Here is a 15,601-nt window from a genome sequence, read left to right on the forward strand (position 1 = left end):
AACTGGCAGCCAAATGGTTAATTTTCCCAAATGTTCCGATTTACCTTTCCAGCCAATGAGAAAGCGATGGCGGTCATGTGACGGGTCTGCACTTTGCTTTATGTTGCCAAGTGAAAGGCCGTCAGATTTATGTTACTATGCAATTTTGTTGGCAGGAAAATGTTTGTTGCAACCTGAGTCTCGTACAGCGATTGTTTCCTGGAGCCGCTTCCTCCTAATCAATGAAAATAAATTGACGGCAGCTCTGCTAATTGCTCTGCTAATCGCTCTGCTTGTCGCTCAGCTTATTGCTCTGCTTGTCGCTCTGCTTATCTCTCTGCCTATCGCTCTGCGTATCACTCTGCGTATCACTCTGCCTTTCGTTCTGCCTTTCGTTCTGCTTATTGCTCTCCCTATCGCTCTGCCTATCGCTCTCCCTATCGCTCTGCCTATCGCTCTCCCTATCGCTCTGCCTATCGCTCTGCCTATCGCTCTCCCTATCGCTCTGCTTATCGCTCTGTCTGTCACTCTGCCTATCGCTCTGCCTATCGTTCTCCCAATCGCCCTGCCAATCGCTCTGCCTATCACTCTGCGTATCGCTCTGCGTATCGCTCTGCCTATCGCTCTGCGTATCGCTCTGCCTATCGCTCTGCGTATCACTCTGCCTATCGCTCTGCGTATCGCTCTGCGTATCGCTCTGCCTATCGCTCTGCGTATCGCTCTGCTTATCGCTCTCCCTATCGCTCTGCTTATCGCTCTCCCTATCGCTCTGCTTATCGCTCTCCCTATAGCTCTGCTTATCGCTCTCCCTATCACTCTATCTATTGCTCTGCCTATTTCTCTGCTAATTGCTCTGCCTATCGCTCTGCTTTGTCAAAGATACTTTGTCTACTCTGCTTACTAAGGGACTTCATAAATAGGCTCCTCCCACTAGTCATACCACCGTACCTAGAAGTCGCACTTGACTTCAAAGTTCTGAATATTTTGGCACGTTGTGGTGATTGCAACTCACTGCTTCCTCCTCCACTATCTGATAAGACCCACACTGTCACTTTATATACAGATTACTGATCCAGCACTGCTTCCTCCTCCTCTATCTGATAATATACAGATTGTCACCTTTATGTCACTTGGCTGTCTGTCCCTTTAACATGCATATTCAGCCCAGCTTAGAGTACATGTTTATTCCCTTAGAGCAACAACAAACAGCTTTAAAATAATACGAATAGTATCATAATACCGATATGATATTTATCCCACCAATCAGTTTAGCAGGGAAGTCTGGTGGTGCTGATGGACAAGTCAGCTGAAAATGATATAATTGGTCAGTTGTCATCTCACGTCTATGGGGACCTCAGATTTGTAGAGGATGATATTGCTTCATTAACCGATATTAGTCAGACTCAGCAGGGCGGTGAATCCTCGGAGAGGAGGGTGACAACCCATGGAAAGGAAATGATGAGTTGTGTTTGCAGAGATTCTATAACGGATGACACAGAGGTGGATTCTGATCTAAAGAACTGAAAGTTAAACAGGAAATCGCAGTCACCATCTCCTAGAAGGGTGGTCCCTAACGTTACTCTTTTATTCCATTTGAAGATCTTGTCCTGCCAGTGACCTTGGGTGGAAGTTTGAGTCAGCCTGTTCTAACCTTTGTCATTTCCAAGGGGAATAAGTTACATAGCGCTCCTCCTGCTATAATTACTGCTTGCTGGGAGAACATCTTCAATCTAAAAGTAGAATTTGATTTGAGGGTTTCAGACTTCAAGTGAAACTCCTTCCAAAACTTTTTTATTCTTAGTTTTGGATGGAGCGTCAAGTTTTTAATTGCTGCCTGCGTCCCCAACGGGTAGAATTCCTTTCACTTCCTGTCCCGGTGACAACAATGGCAGTGCGGGTAGCTAGATTTCAGTAGTTCCTCTCCAGTGGGCTTTCTTCACTTATTCCTTTAGAGAATTCTTTTGCTATATACCAGGGGCATTGACGTAAAATTCATAGAGGTCCAATCAGTAAAATGTTCTTCCAACCGAGGTCCGAATCTCATGTTTGTGCGATGTCTCAGATCCTTTCCATCACACCCCCCTCATTTTATATTGCAATCCCACTCTTACATCAGTATCCCCACTTTCCCCTTCACATTAGTGAACATAACCCCCCCCCCCTTCACAGCACTGCCCCCCATTCACATCACCCCGCTCCCCCACAGCAATGTCCCACTTTACAGAACTGTCCCCCCCTTCACATCACCCCCCCTCCACAGCACTGCCCCCCATTCACATCACCCCCCCCCCCCCCACAGCAATGTCCCACTTTACAGAACTGTCCCCCCCTTTACATCACCCCCACCCCCTCCACAGCACTGCCCCCCATTCACATCACCCCCCCCCCACAGCAATGTCCCACTTTACAGAACTATCCCCCCCTTTACATCACCCCCACCCCCTCCACAGCACTGCCCCCCATTCACATCACCCCCCCCCCCCACAGCAATGTCCCACTTTACAGAACTGTCCCCCCCTTCACATCACCCCCCCTCCACAGCACTGCCCCCATTCACATCACCCCCCCCCCCCCACAGCAATGTCCCACTTTACAGAACTGTCCCCCCCTTCACATCACCCCCACCCCCTCCACAGCACTGCCCCCCATTCACATCACCCCCCCCCCACAGCAATGTCCCACTTTACAGAACTGTCCCCCCTTCACATCACCCCCCCCTCCACAGCACTGCCCCCCATTCACATCACCCCCCCCCCCCCCACAGCAATGTCCTACTTTACAGAACTGTCCCCCCCTTCACATCACCCCCACCCCCTCCACAGCACTGCCCGCCATTCACATCACCCCCCCCCACAGCAATGTCCCACTTTACAGAACTGTCCCCCCCTTCACATCACCCCCCCTCCACAGCACTGCCCCCATTCACATCACCCCCCCCCCCCACAGCAATGTCCCACTTTACAGAACTGTCCCCCCCTTCACATCACCCCCCCTCCACAGCACTGCCCCCCATTCACATCACCCCCCCCCCCACAGCAATGTCCCACTTTACAGAACTGTCCCCCCCTTCACATCACCCCCCCTCCACAGCACTGCCCCCATTCACATCACCCCCCCCCCCCACAGCAATGTCCCACTTTACAGAACTGTCCCCCCCTTCACATCACCCCCCCTCCACAGCACTGCCCCCCATTCACATCACCCCCCCCCCCACAGCAATGTCCCACTTTACAGAACTGTCCCCCCCTTCACATCACCCCCACCCCCTCCACAGCACTGCCCCCCATTCACATCACCCCCCCCACAGCAATGTCCCACTTTACAGAACTGTCCCCCCCTTCACATCACCCCCCCCCCTCCACAGCACTGCCCCTCTTCACCCCCACCCCCAGTGTTAAATGGTTTGTCTCATCCAGGGCTTTTTTTCTCTGAGAATAGGTGCAGAAACTCCTCCTTTCGAGTCACCCCTTGACTCCGCCCCTTACCCACCTCCGAGCACCATTCCTTTGTTCCACCCCTTACCCACCTTCCAGTACCACCCCTTTTAGTGAATACAGAACCAAGTATCATTTTGTGGTGCCAAGTATTTTGTGTGGCATTTGTTTACTGATAGCAAGAAAGGCAGTAAAATAAATCTAGCAACAATGGACAGACCAGCGACAATAGATCCACCCTAGCAACCATGGACTCCCAACAGCCATCATCAAAAGACCCCTACCTCAACAGTAGATCCCCCCCCCCAGCAACGATTGACCCCCTGCAACATAACACCTACCCCCAGGAACAATAGATCCCCCACCAGCAACAACAGACCCCCTTGAAAAAAATAGATCCCCTCCAGCAACCATAGACTCCCCGGCAGCCAGCATCAATAAACCCTCCAGCAGTCAGCAACAATAGATTCCCCCCAGCAACGATTGAACCCCCCCCACCAACATAAGACCCACCCCTCAGCCGCAATAGACCCCCCACCAGCAACAACAGACCCCCTTGAAAAAAATAGATCCCCTCCAGCAACCATAGACCCCCCAGCAGCCAGCATCAATAAACCCTCCAGCAGTCAGCAACAATAGATCCCCCCCAGCAACGATTGAACCCCCCAGCAGCATAAGACCCACCCCTCAGCCGCAATCGATCCCCCACCAGCAACAACAGACCCCCTTGAAAAAAATAGATCCCCTCCAGCAACCATAGACCCCCCAGCAGCCAGCATCAATAAACCCTCCAGCAGTCAGCAACAATAGATCCCCCCCAGCAACGATTGAACCCCCCAGCAACATAAGACCCACCCCTCAGCCGCAATAGATTCCCCACCAGCAAAAGACCCTCTTCCTCCACAAAATGAGATCCCCTCCAGCAGCAATAGATTCCCCAGCATCAATAGACCCTCCAGCAGTCAGCAACGATTGATCCCACCAGCAACATAAGACCCACCCCTCAGCGGCAATAGATTCCCCACCAGCAATAGACCCTCTTCCTCCACAAAATTAGATCCCCTCCAGCAACAATAGATTCCCCAGCATCAACAGACCCTCCAGCACATCCCAGCATGCCTTGCCATTATATACATTCAGTTCTAGAGGTGCCGGAACTGCGTTCCCCCACATTCCTGCTGAAAAAAAGCCCTGGTCTCATCCCTGTAAACTGATACAATTTGCTAGAGAGCTTTTAAAAAACAACAGACTTGCTGGCTGGATCACCAGATGGAAATAGAAGAAAGAAAGCCTGGAAAAGAAAAGGAATGCAGCCATCACATCTAAGAATTGGCAAGCTGCAACATAATAAATGTTTGCTTTTGGGTTTATTAATGCTTGAAGTATTGAGGGAATTGCAGGTCCTACAAAGAAGCAGAGGGCAGGTTGGCCACGTCTCCCGCAGACTCCCGTACAATTTCCTCCATTTACAGGCAGCTCACCCAATCATAATCATCGCTGGTTCTTTGGCTGGCGATTGTTAGTCTAATCCTTGACCGATTACAGTCTCTCCAGACCGGTTTGTTGAGTTCTCCTCTGCATAATTCATCATTGTCCTCTCTGCAAAGCGGAGTCACAGTGACAGGGCTGGAGGAAAAGCCTTTCACCATTCCGCCCTCTCCTGTGTCTGAAGAAGTCACTGCAAAGAGCCGGGTGGGAAAAATGATTTTTTAAAAAGAATATTTTTCATGAACAAGGGACTTTACAAGATGAAAGGAAACGGCGATACCTTAAAGTCCTCACATACATTTCCATCTTATCCTGAGCAGCCTCTTCTTTAACCATTTCTGGACCGGAAGGATTTACCCTCTTAATGACCAGGCCATTTTTTGCGATTCGACACTGCGTTACTTTAACTGACAATTGCGCGGTCGTACGACGCTGTGCCCAAATACAATTGATGTCCTTCTTTCCCCCCACAAATAGAGCTTTCTTTTGGTGGTATTTGATCACCTGTGCGATTTTTTTTTTTTCTTTTTACGCTATAAACAAATAAAGAGCGACAATTCTGAAAAAAAAAAAATATAAATTTTTCACTTTCTGCTATATAACATTCCCAAAAAAAAAAAATGTTTTCATTATTTTAGGCCAATTTATATTCTGCTACATGTTTTTGGTAAAAAAAAAATTGCAATAAGCGTATTTCGATTGTTTTGCGCAAAAGTTATCACGTCTACAAACTACGGGAAAGATTTATTTATTTATTTTACTAGTAATGGCGGCGATCTGTGATTTTTAGCGGGACTGTGACACTGGGGCGGACAGATCGGACCCCTAACTGACATTTTTTGACACTTTTGGGTGGGGGGACCAGTGACATTACTACAGTAATCAGTGCTAAAAATATGCACTATTACTGTTATAATGACACTGGCAGGCAAGAGGTTAACCCAGGGTCGATCAAAGGGTTAAATGTGAGCCTAGGGGGTGATTTCTAACTGTGTGGGGGAGGGGCTTACAGAATGAACACAGAGACCAGTGTTCCTAAATAGGAGGAACACAGGATCCCTGGGGGGACCAGTTACATTACTACAGTAATAAGTGATAAAAATATGCACTGTTACTGTAATAATGACACTGGCAGGGAAGGGGCTAACCCAGGGGCGATCAAAGGGTTAAGTGTGAGCCTAGGAGGTGCTTTCTAACTGTGGAGGGGATGGGCTTATTGGATCAACACAGGGACCTGTGTTCCTAAATAGGAGGAACACAGGATCTCTGTATTGATTCCTGAGAGAACAATGGTCTGCTGTGTTTGCAACAGCAGACCGCCGTTCTCTCTTCATCGGGAGTGATCGCGGGTCTGAGACAGAACGGCGGTCTGCTGTTGTAAACACGGCCGACCGTTGTTCTGTCAGTTAGGAACACAGGTCTCTGTGTTCATGCAGAAAGCGCATCCCACCCACAGTTAGAAAACACCCCCTAGGGATACATTTAACCCTGTGATCGCCCCCGGTGTTAACCCTTTTCCTGCCAGTGTAATTATTACAGTAACAATGCATATTTTTAGCACTGATTACTGTAGTAATGTCACTGGTACCCCCAAAAGTGTCAAAAATGTCAGTTAGGGGTCCGATCTGTCCGCCGCAATGTGGCAGTCCCGCTTAAAATCGATGATAACTGCCATTACTAGTAAAATAAATGAATAAATAAAAATGACATAAATCTTTCCCCTAGTTTGTAGACGCGATACAAACCAATCAATATACATTTATTAGGATTTTTTTTTACCAAAAATATGTAGCAGAATAAAAATTGGTCTAAAATTATGAAAAAATTTGATTTATTTTTCTATATTGGGAATGTTATAAAGCAGAATGTAAAAAATATTTTTTTTCTTTTTTTTTTTTTTTTTAGAATTGTTCTATTTTTGTTTATAGCGCAAAAAAAAAAAAAATCGCAGAGGTGATCAAATACCACCAAAAGAAAGCTCTATTTGTGGGAAAAAAGGGCATCAATTTTATTTGGGCACAGCGTTACACGACCGCACAATTGTCAGTTAAAGTAACGCAGTGCCATATCGCAAAAAATGGCCTGGTCATGAACGGGGTAAATCCTTCCGGTCCAGAACTGGTTAATGATAGAAGGCGGAGCTTCTTTGAATGCTGTATGATGTGACATGTCGGAAATGGGTTTCTGAGGACTGTTCAGTCCATGAAAAGTCCACTTTAATCGCACTCTGATTCTTGTAATGTGGAAATGAGGGACGTTTGGCAAGGAGTGTCAGCACTTAAGTATTTAATGAAATGATTGGCGAGGGTAACAGACCCAGGATTGTGAATGGTTTATTGGAAGCAAAGTAATGCTGCAGCAGATGGTGCCAGGCTCCATGAACCGGGTATCCTGGCACTGGCCGTCGCTGGTGCCTGTCTTCCAGCCAACGCGTTTCACAAGCTGTGTTCTTGAAATACACACACGGGATTGAGATATTAATACAGATACCCACTTCTCACCGTCCAATAGGGAGGGGTCGTGCGCTGGCACCCGATTTTGTATTTACTAATCTGACACAGCTTGGCAAGCCCATCAGAGATCCCAGGACCGTGCCAGGGATAGACAAACCAAACTGCCTGTACGGGAAGGAGGACACATTCAGTCTAGTCCTGTCTGGACCAAAAGCATTTAAAGCTAAACTCCAGGCAGATATAAAAGCGGGGATTTTTTGCGGGGGAACGCAGTTTTCGCACCTCCAACACAGAATGTATGTAATGGCAAAGTGGGCTTGGGTATGCTTGAGGGTCTGTTGAAGCTGACTGCTGGGGATTTATTGTAGTTGGGGGTTGTAGTGTGGTTGGGAGGGTGCCAATTGTTGCTGGAGGGATCTACCATTGTGGTGGGATCTACTGTTGCTGGTGAGGGATCTTTGCCCTGGGGTTCTTATGTTGTTGGGGAGGATCCACTGTTGAGGGGGAAAGGGTTTATTGATGCTGGATGCTGGGGGATCTATTGTTTCAAGCAGCGGTCTTTTGTTGCTGATGAGTAGAGTAGTATGGGGTAGTGTGGAAGGTGATGAGTAGAGTAGTATGGGGTAGTGTGGAAGGTGATGAGTAGAGTAGTATGGGGTAGTGTGGAAGGTGATGAGTAGAGTAGTATGGGGTAGTGTGGAAGGTGATGAGTAGAGTAGTATGGGGTAGTGTGGAAGGTGATGAGTAGAGTAGTATGGGGGTAGTGTGGAAGGTGATGAGTAGAGTAGTATGGGGTAGTGTGGAAGGTGATGAGTAGAGTAGTATGGGGTAGTGTGGAAGGTGATGAGTAGAGTAGTATGGGGTAGTGTGGAAGGTGATGAGTAGAGTAGTATGGGGTAGTGTGGAAGGTGATGAGTAGAGTAGTATGGGGGTAGTGTGGAAGGTGATGAGTAGAGTAGTATGGGGTAGTGTGGAAGGTGATGAGTAGAGTAGTATGGTGTAGTGTGGAAGGTGATGAGTAGAGTAGGATGGGGTAGTGTGGAAGGTGATGAGTAGAGTAGTATGGTGTAGTGTGGAAGGTGATGAGTAGAGTAGGATGGGGTAGTGTGGAAGGTGATGAGTAGAGTAGTATGGGGGTAGTGTGGAAGGTGATGAGTAGAGTAGTATGGGGTAGTGTGGAAGGTGATGAGTAGAGTAGTATGGTGTAGTGTGGAAGGTGATGAGTAGAGTAGGATGGGGTAGTGTGGAAGGTGATGAGTAGAGTAGTATGGGGTAGTGTGGAAGGTGATGAGTAGAGTAGTATGGGGTAGTGTGGAAGGTGATGAGTAGAGTAGTATGGGGTAGTGTGGAAGGTGATGAGTAGAGTAGTATGGGGGTAGTGTGGAAGGTGATGAGTAGAGTAGTATGGGGTAGTGTGGAAGGTGATGAGTAGAGTAGTATGGGTTAGTGTGGAAGGTGATGAGTAGAGTAGTATGGGGTAGTGTGGAAGGTGATGAGTAGAGTAGTATGGGGTAGTGTGGAAGGTGATGAGTAGAGTAGTATGGGGGTAGTGTGGAAGGTGATGAGTAGAGTAGTATGGGGTAGTGTGGAAGGTGATGAGTAGAGTAGTATGGTGTAGTGTGGAAGGTGATGAGTAGAGTAGTATGGGGGTAGTGTGGAAGGTGATGAGTAGAATAGTATGGGGTAGTGTGGAAGGTGATGAGTAGAGTAGTATGGGGTAGTGTGGAAGGTGATGAGTAGAGTAGTATGGGGTAGTGTGGAAGGTGATGAGTAGAGTAGTATGGGGGTAGTGTGGAAGGTGATGAGTAGAGTAGTATGGGGGTAGTGTGGAAGGTGATGAGTGGAGTAGTATGGGGTAGTGTGGAAGGTGATGAGTAGAGTAGTATGGGGTAGTGTGGAAGGTGATGAGTAGAGTAGTATGGGGTAGTGTGGAAGGTGATGAGTAGAGTAGTATGGGGGTAGTGTGGAAGGTGATGAGTAGAGTAGTATGGGGGTAGTGTGGAAGGTGATGAGTAGAGTTGTATGGGGGTAGTGTGGAAGGTGATGAGTAGAGTAGTATGGGGGTAGTGTGGAAGGTGATGAGTAGAGTAGGATGGGGTAGTGTGGAAGGTGATGAGTAGAGTAGTATGGGGTAGTGTGGAAGGTGATGAGTAGAGTAGTATGGGGGTAGTGTGGAAGGTGATGAGTAGAGTAGTATGGGGTAGTGTGGAAGATGATGAGTAGAGTAGTATGGGGTAGTGTGGAAGGTGATGAGTAGAGTAGTATGGGGTAGTGTGGAAGGTGATGAGTAGAGTAGTATGGGGGTAGTGTGGAAGGTGATGAGTAGAGTAGGATGGGGTAGTGTGGAAGGTGATGAGTAGAGTAGTATGGGGTAGTGTGGAAGGTGATGAGTAGAGTAGTATGGTGTAGTGTGGAAGGTGATGAGTAGAGTAGGATGGGGTAGTGTGGAAGGTGATGAGTAGAGTAGTATGGGGTAGTGTGGAAGGTGATGAGTAGAATAGAATGGGGTAGTGTGGAAGGTGATGAGTAGAGTAAGATGGGGTAGTGTGGAAGGTGATGAGTAGAGTAGTATGGTGTAGTGTGGAAGGTGATGAGTAGAGTAGGATGGGGTAGTGTGAAAGGTGATGAGTAGAGTAGTATGGGGTAGTGTGGAAGGTGATGAGTAGAGTAGTATGGGGGTAGTGTGGAAGGTGATGAGTAGAGTAGTATGGGGTAGTGTGGAAGGTGATGAGTAGAGTAGTATGGGGGTAGTGTGGAAGGTGATGAGTAGAGTAGTATGGGGAAGTGTGGAAGGTGATGAGTAGAGTAGTATGGGGGTAGTGTGGAAGGTGATGAGTAGAGTAGTATGGGGTAGTGTGGAAGGTGATGAGTAGAGTAGTATGGTGTAGTGTGGAAGGTGATGAGTAGAGTAGTATGGGGGTAGTGTGGAAGGTGATGAGTAGAGTAGTATGGGGTAGTGTGGAAGGTGATGAGTAGAGTAAGATGGGGTAGTGTGGAAGGTGATGAGTAGAGTAGTATGGGGGTAGTGTGGAAGGTGATGAGTAGAGTAGTATGGGGTAGTGTGGAAGGTGATGAGTAGAGTAGTATGGGTAGTGTGGAAGGTGATGAGTAGAGTAGTATGGGGTAGTGTGGAAGGTGATGAGTAGAATAGAATGGGGTAGTGTGGAAGGTGATGAGTAGAGTAGTATGGTGTAGTGTGGAAGGTGATGAGTAGAGTAGGATGGGGGTAGTGTGGAAGGTGATGAGTAGAGTATTATGGAGTAGTGTGGAAGGGGATGAGTAGAATAGTATGGGGTAGTGTGGAAGGTGATGAGTAGAGTAGTATGGGGAAGTGTGGAAGGTGATGAGTAGAGTAGGATGGGGTAGTGTGGAAGGTGATGAGTAGAGTAGTATGGGGGTAGTGTGGAAGGTGATGAGTAGAGTAGTATGGGGTAGTGTGGAAGGTGATGAGTAGAGTAGTATGGGGGTAGTGTGGAAGGTGATGAGTAGAGTAGTATGGGGTAGTGTGGAAGGTGATGAGTAGAATAGAATGGGGTAGTGTGGAATAGTGTTTCAAAGGGAAAGGGCCCTGTGGGGGCTACAGGGAAAAAGTCATAAGACTTTTGATCATCCGTTTCCATTACCGATCGTTAAAAATGGGTTTTAAAAAATAATTTCTACAACCTTGCATTCATTTTTTTTTCATGGAGCTACTTACCCATCGCTCCCTTTCCTGGCCTTCTTCCCCTTTGACAGCACATTCCCTACCCACCCCCCCCCCCCCTTCAAATGCTATGTTTGCGCGCAGATGCTATTTTAGGTACATAAAGGCAGAGCGTGCCGTGGCTGTTTGCTGAGACGACAAACAGATTGATCAGTAAAGTGCATTAGATAATCGTAGCCCCAGGCAAAGCCCGAAACATTATTAAAATCTAAATCGCCGTCAGGCACAGTCAAGAAGAAATAAATGATTTGACAGCACAAGTGAACCACCCGTTGTGGCATAAAAGCGGTGCAGCCACGCAGGAGGTCTGAACGGTTAAAGGGACATTGACATTTTTTTTTCCCCCAATTCTTTTTATGGCCTAAAATTTATTTTTTTTATTTATTTTTTTTAAAGAAAAATAATCCCTAATAATCCGTAACCCCCACTTTCCAGGTCTTTCCCCTGCACTAACAGTAATTGGGGATTTTCTGGGTGGCCAGATGACGTCACAGGTCCTTCCTCTCCTCTCACAACAATGATCCTTATTGAGAATCATACTCTGAATCAGATCTGCGGGTCCATGACAACCTTGGCTCACAGTAAGTGGGTTGAATGATACTGGCGTTCATACAACCTAAAAGACTCGGGACACCTAGAGGCAAATATGATGAGCGCAAAATAAATCAAACCTTTATTGAACAAGCTCACACCGAATATATACCTCACAGGACGACATCCCCCTCCTGATCAGATTAGCCCACCAGGTCAGGTGCCTGATTACATTATCCTATGCAGATATAATTGAGTACAGAAATATAATGAACCTGAACTAATCATCTAATGGCACTTTTCCACTGCAAGTACCGGCTCGGCTCTACTCGGCCCTGCTTGGCCCGGTTTGCTTTTCCACTGCTGGTACCACATGGTACGGTGTTGGAACGGTTCGGTACGGTACGGTATGGTTTGCTTTTCCACTAAAGTAGTACTAAAGTTAAGTGGGTGGGATAACAACGGGGTGGGTGGGATTCTCTGACCAATCAGTGGCTAGTAGTGACTGCATGCAAAGGATTGTGGGATATGGTACCGGGTATGGTACCTCTTGGAACCACAATCGAGTAGGTACTGTTTTTGAGAGCCGTACCGTTCGGTTCCATGCAGTGGAAAAGCGTCGCCGTACCGTACCGAACCGTTCCTACACCATACCCTGCGGTATCAGCAGTGGAAAAGCACAAAAGCGAGCCGTACCGTTCGGTTCCATGCAGTGGAAAAGCGCCTTAAGGAACCACCAACACAAACAGTATTCTACTTTCCCACCAGTAACTAATAGATGACAGTAATTCAATCAACCTGAGCCAACTAACTAGCAGACTTGCCGTCATCGAGCTCCTGAAGTACAATACACATTATTATAAGTGTGAACACATCCCCACAGTAGATAAGACAGGTGATTAAATCAGCATATTCAACAATGTGTGCAAGACAGGTGGTTGAGCTGATGATATTAACATCTTCTATGAATCTGACTGTCTTGAGGAGACATGGACTTGAATCCAAAGTAACATCCAACTCCAAGGGCCCCACATATAGTGTCTGTCTTTCATTCCCATTCCCAGACTACCGTCACAACCAAATACAATAAATTGGACATGAGAAACGAGAGCAAAGAGAGCAGGCGCAGAAGAGGAAGGGAAGAAGAGTAGAGGGGGAGAGGGAGAGGGAGATATAAAGAAGAAGAACAAGAGTAACAAAAATAGCACTCTACTGTAAACTAAGTTCAATTATGCATCAAAGTTCTCAGTGGATCTGATATAGGCCGCCAACCTCTCTTTAAGGTCAAGTACCTGCCGGTTGTGAGTCCAACAGGGCCTTACCGCTATAGTGAATCCACATGGCCCATATACCATTAAACCTATCATGTCAGCCTTTACATTTCGCCATCCATTCCTCCGCAGCCATAATGTCCTTCACCAAATGGATCCAGTCCGCCTGGCCCGGAATTTAGGCTCTCTTCCAGTAGACAGGGATCAGTTGCCTAGCGGCATTCAGAAGGTGAGGCAATACTATGTGTATTATTGGATTTTCCTCTTCACTCCGCTCCTCCGAAGACCTCCGTCTCTCTAGCTCTGTTGCTACCTCCTCCTATGCTAGTCTTTAGGACTTCTCCAGAGCCTCTCCCATCCTCTGAAACTCCCTACCCCAGTTTGTCTGGTTAGCTCCTACCCTGTCCGCCTTTAAGCAATGCTTGACAGCTTATTTATTCAGGGAAGCCTTCCCCACCTGCACCTCAAAACTATACTTTGGCCACCTCCATTGGATCTACCTCCATTGGATCATCCCCTGCAGCTCATGAAAACTGCTTGTAGTGCCGCTCCAGGTGCTCAAATGTGATGACAAGTCTGGTGATTCACAGTGCAATGACGGTGCAGGCTTCCACGTATGCTTGATCCAGAAAGCAGTGTATGCATGTAGAAATGAAAGGATGCCGCACACGGCTAGCTCTGCGAGTGCTGTGGAATGTAAAAGGCCTCAGCCATAGGCTCCTTCTAAGCCATGCCATTGATGCGTTTCCCCCTGCCCCCAGGGCCTAATCATACAGCTGTTTCCTTTTGCAGTGCCTCCTTCTCTCTTTAGATTGTAAGCTCCATGAGGAGGGCCCTCCTATTCCTTCTGTATTGAACTGTATTGTAATTGTACTGTCCCCCTTTATACTGTAAAGAACTGCACAAACTGTTGGCAATATATAAATCCTGTATAATAATAATAATAATTATCTTCAAGATCGCTGATTATAGGGCTTGTCCTTTGATGTGCTTCTGCAAGTATATACTGTACAGCATATACTGTATATACGTGTGTGTATACATATATATATATATATATATATATAGGAATAGATATACCGTATATATTTATATACAGATATATACAGTGGGGAAAATAATTATTTCATCCCCTGCAGATTTTGTAAGTTTGACCACTTACAAAGAAATGTTCTTGGCTGTCTCTTGGCAACTCAAAGTTTCAGCTCCCTCCATACATTTTCTATAGGATTCAGGTCTGGAGACTGGCTAGGCCACTCCATGACCTTAATGTGCTTCTTCTTGAGCCACTCCTTTGTTTCCTTGGCGGTATGTTTTGGGTCATTTTAATGCTGGAAGACCCATCCATGACCCATCTTCAGTGTTCTGGCTGAGGGAAGAAGGTTCTCATCCAAGATTTTACAATCCATGGTCCCGTCCATTGGCCCCTCAAAGTCAGTCTCTACCTTTAGCAGAGAAACAGCCCCAAAGCATATCGTTCCCACCTCCGTGCTTGACTGTAGGGATGGTGTTCTTAAGGTCATAGTCAGCATTTTTCTTCCTCCAAACATTGCAAGTTGAGTTAATGCCAAAGAGCTAAGTTTTTTTCTTGTCTGACTGGCTAGACCACTCCATGACCTTAATGTGCTTCTTCATGAGCCACTCCTTTGTTGCCTTGGCCCATCCCCTTTGCCCATCCATGACCCATCTTCAGTGTTCTGACTGAGGGAAGAAGGTTCTCATCCAAGATTTTACAATCCATGGTCCTGTCCATTGGCCCCTCAATGCAGCAAAGTCAGCCTCTACCTTTAGCAGAGAAACAGCCCCAAAGCATATTGTTCCCACCTCCATGCTTGACTGTAGGGATGGTGTTCTTAGGGTCATAGTCATCATTTTTCTTCCTCCAAACACGTTGAGTCAAGTTAATGCCAAAGAGCTCAATTTTTGTCTTATCTGGCTGGCTAGACCACTCCATAACCTTAATTTGCTTCTTCTTGAGCCACTTCTTTGTTGCCTTGGCATTATGTTTTGGGTCATTTTAATGCTGGAAGACCCATCCACGACCCATCTTCAGTGTTCTGGCTGAGGGAAGAAGGTTCTCAAGTCGAGTTAATGCCAAAGAGCTAAATTTTTGTCTTATCTGACTGGCTAAACCACTCCATAACCTTAATGTGCTTCTTCTTGAGCCACTTCTTTGTTGCCTTGGCATTATGTTTTGGGTCATTTTAATGCTGGAAGGCCCATCCGCAACCCATCTTCAGTATTCTGGCTGAGGGAAGAAGGTTCTCAAGTCGAGTTAATGCCAAAGAGCTAAATTTTTGTCTTATCTGACTGGCTAAACCACTCCATAACCTTAATGTGCTTCTTCTTGAGCCACTTCTTTGTTGCCTTGGCATTATGTTTTGGGTCATTTTAATGCTGGAAGGCCCATCCGCAACCCATCTTCAGTATTCTGGCTGAGGGAAGAAGGTTCTCAAGTCGAGTTAATGCCAAAGAGCTAAATTTTTGTCTTATCTGACTGGCTAGAGCACTCCATAACCTTAATGTGCTTCTTCTTGAGCCACTTCTTTGTTGCCTTGGCATTATGTTTTGGGTCATTTTAATGCTGGAAGACCCATCCACGACCCATCTTCAGTATTCTGGCTGAGGGAAGAAGGTTCTCAAGTTGAGTTAATGCCAAAGAGCTCAATTTTTGTCTTATTTGACTGGCTAGGCCACTCCATGACCTTAATGTACTTCTTCATGAGCCACTCCTTTGCCCAT

The 15,601-nt window shown here is 46.7% G+C and overlaps 1 protein-coding gene across 3 annotated transcripts in view; it reads left to right on the top strand.

Moving 5' to 3' along the window:
* MGLL (monoglyceride lipase) overlaps nucleotides 1–15,601 on the top strand; it is a 112,633-nt gene that overhangs the window by 35,778 nt on the left and 61,254 nt on the right. The gene's annotated exons all lie outside the window — the stretch shown is intronic.

This window comes from Pelophylax lessonae, assembly GCF_965119305.1.
Source record: "Pelophylax lessonae genome assembly, chromosome: 8".
Classification (NCBI taxonomy): Eukaryota; Metazoa; Chordata; class Amphibia; order Anura; family Ranidae; genus Pelophylax; species Pelophylax lessonae.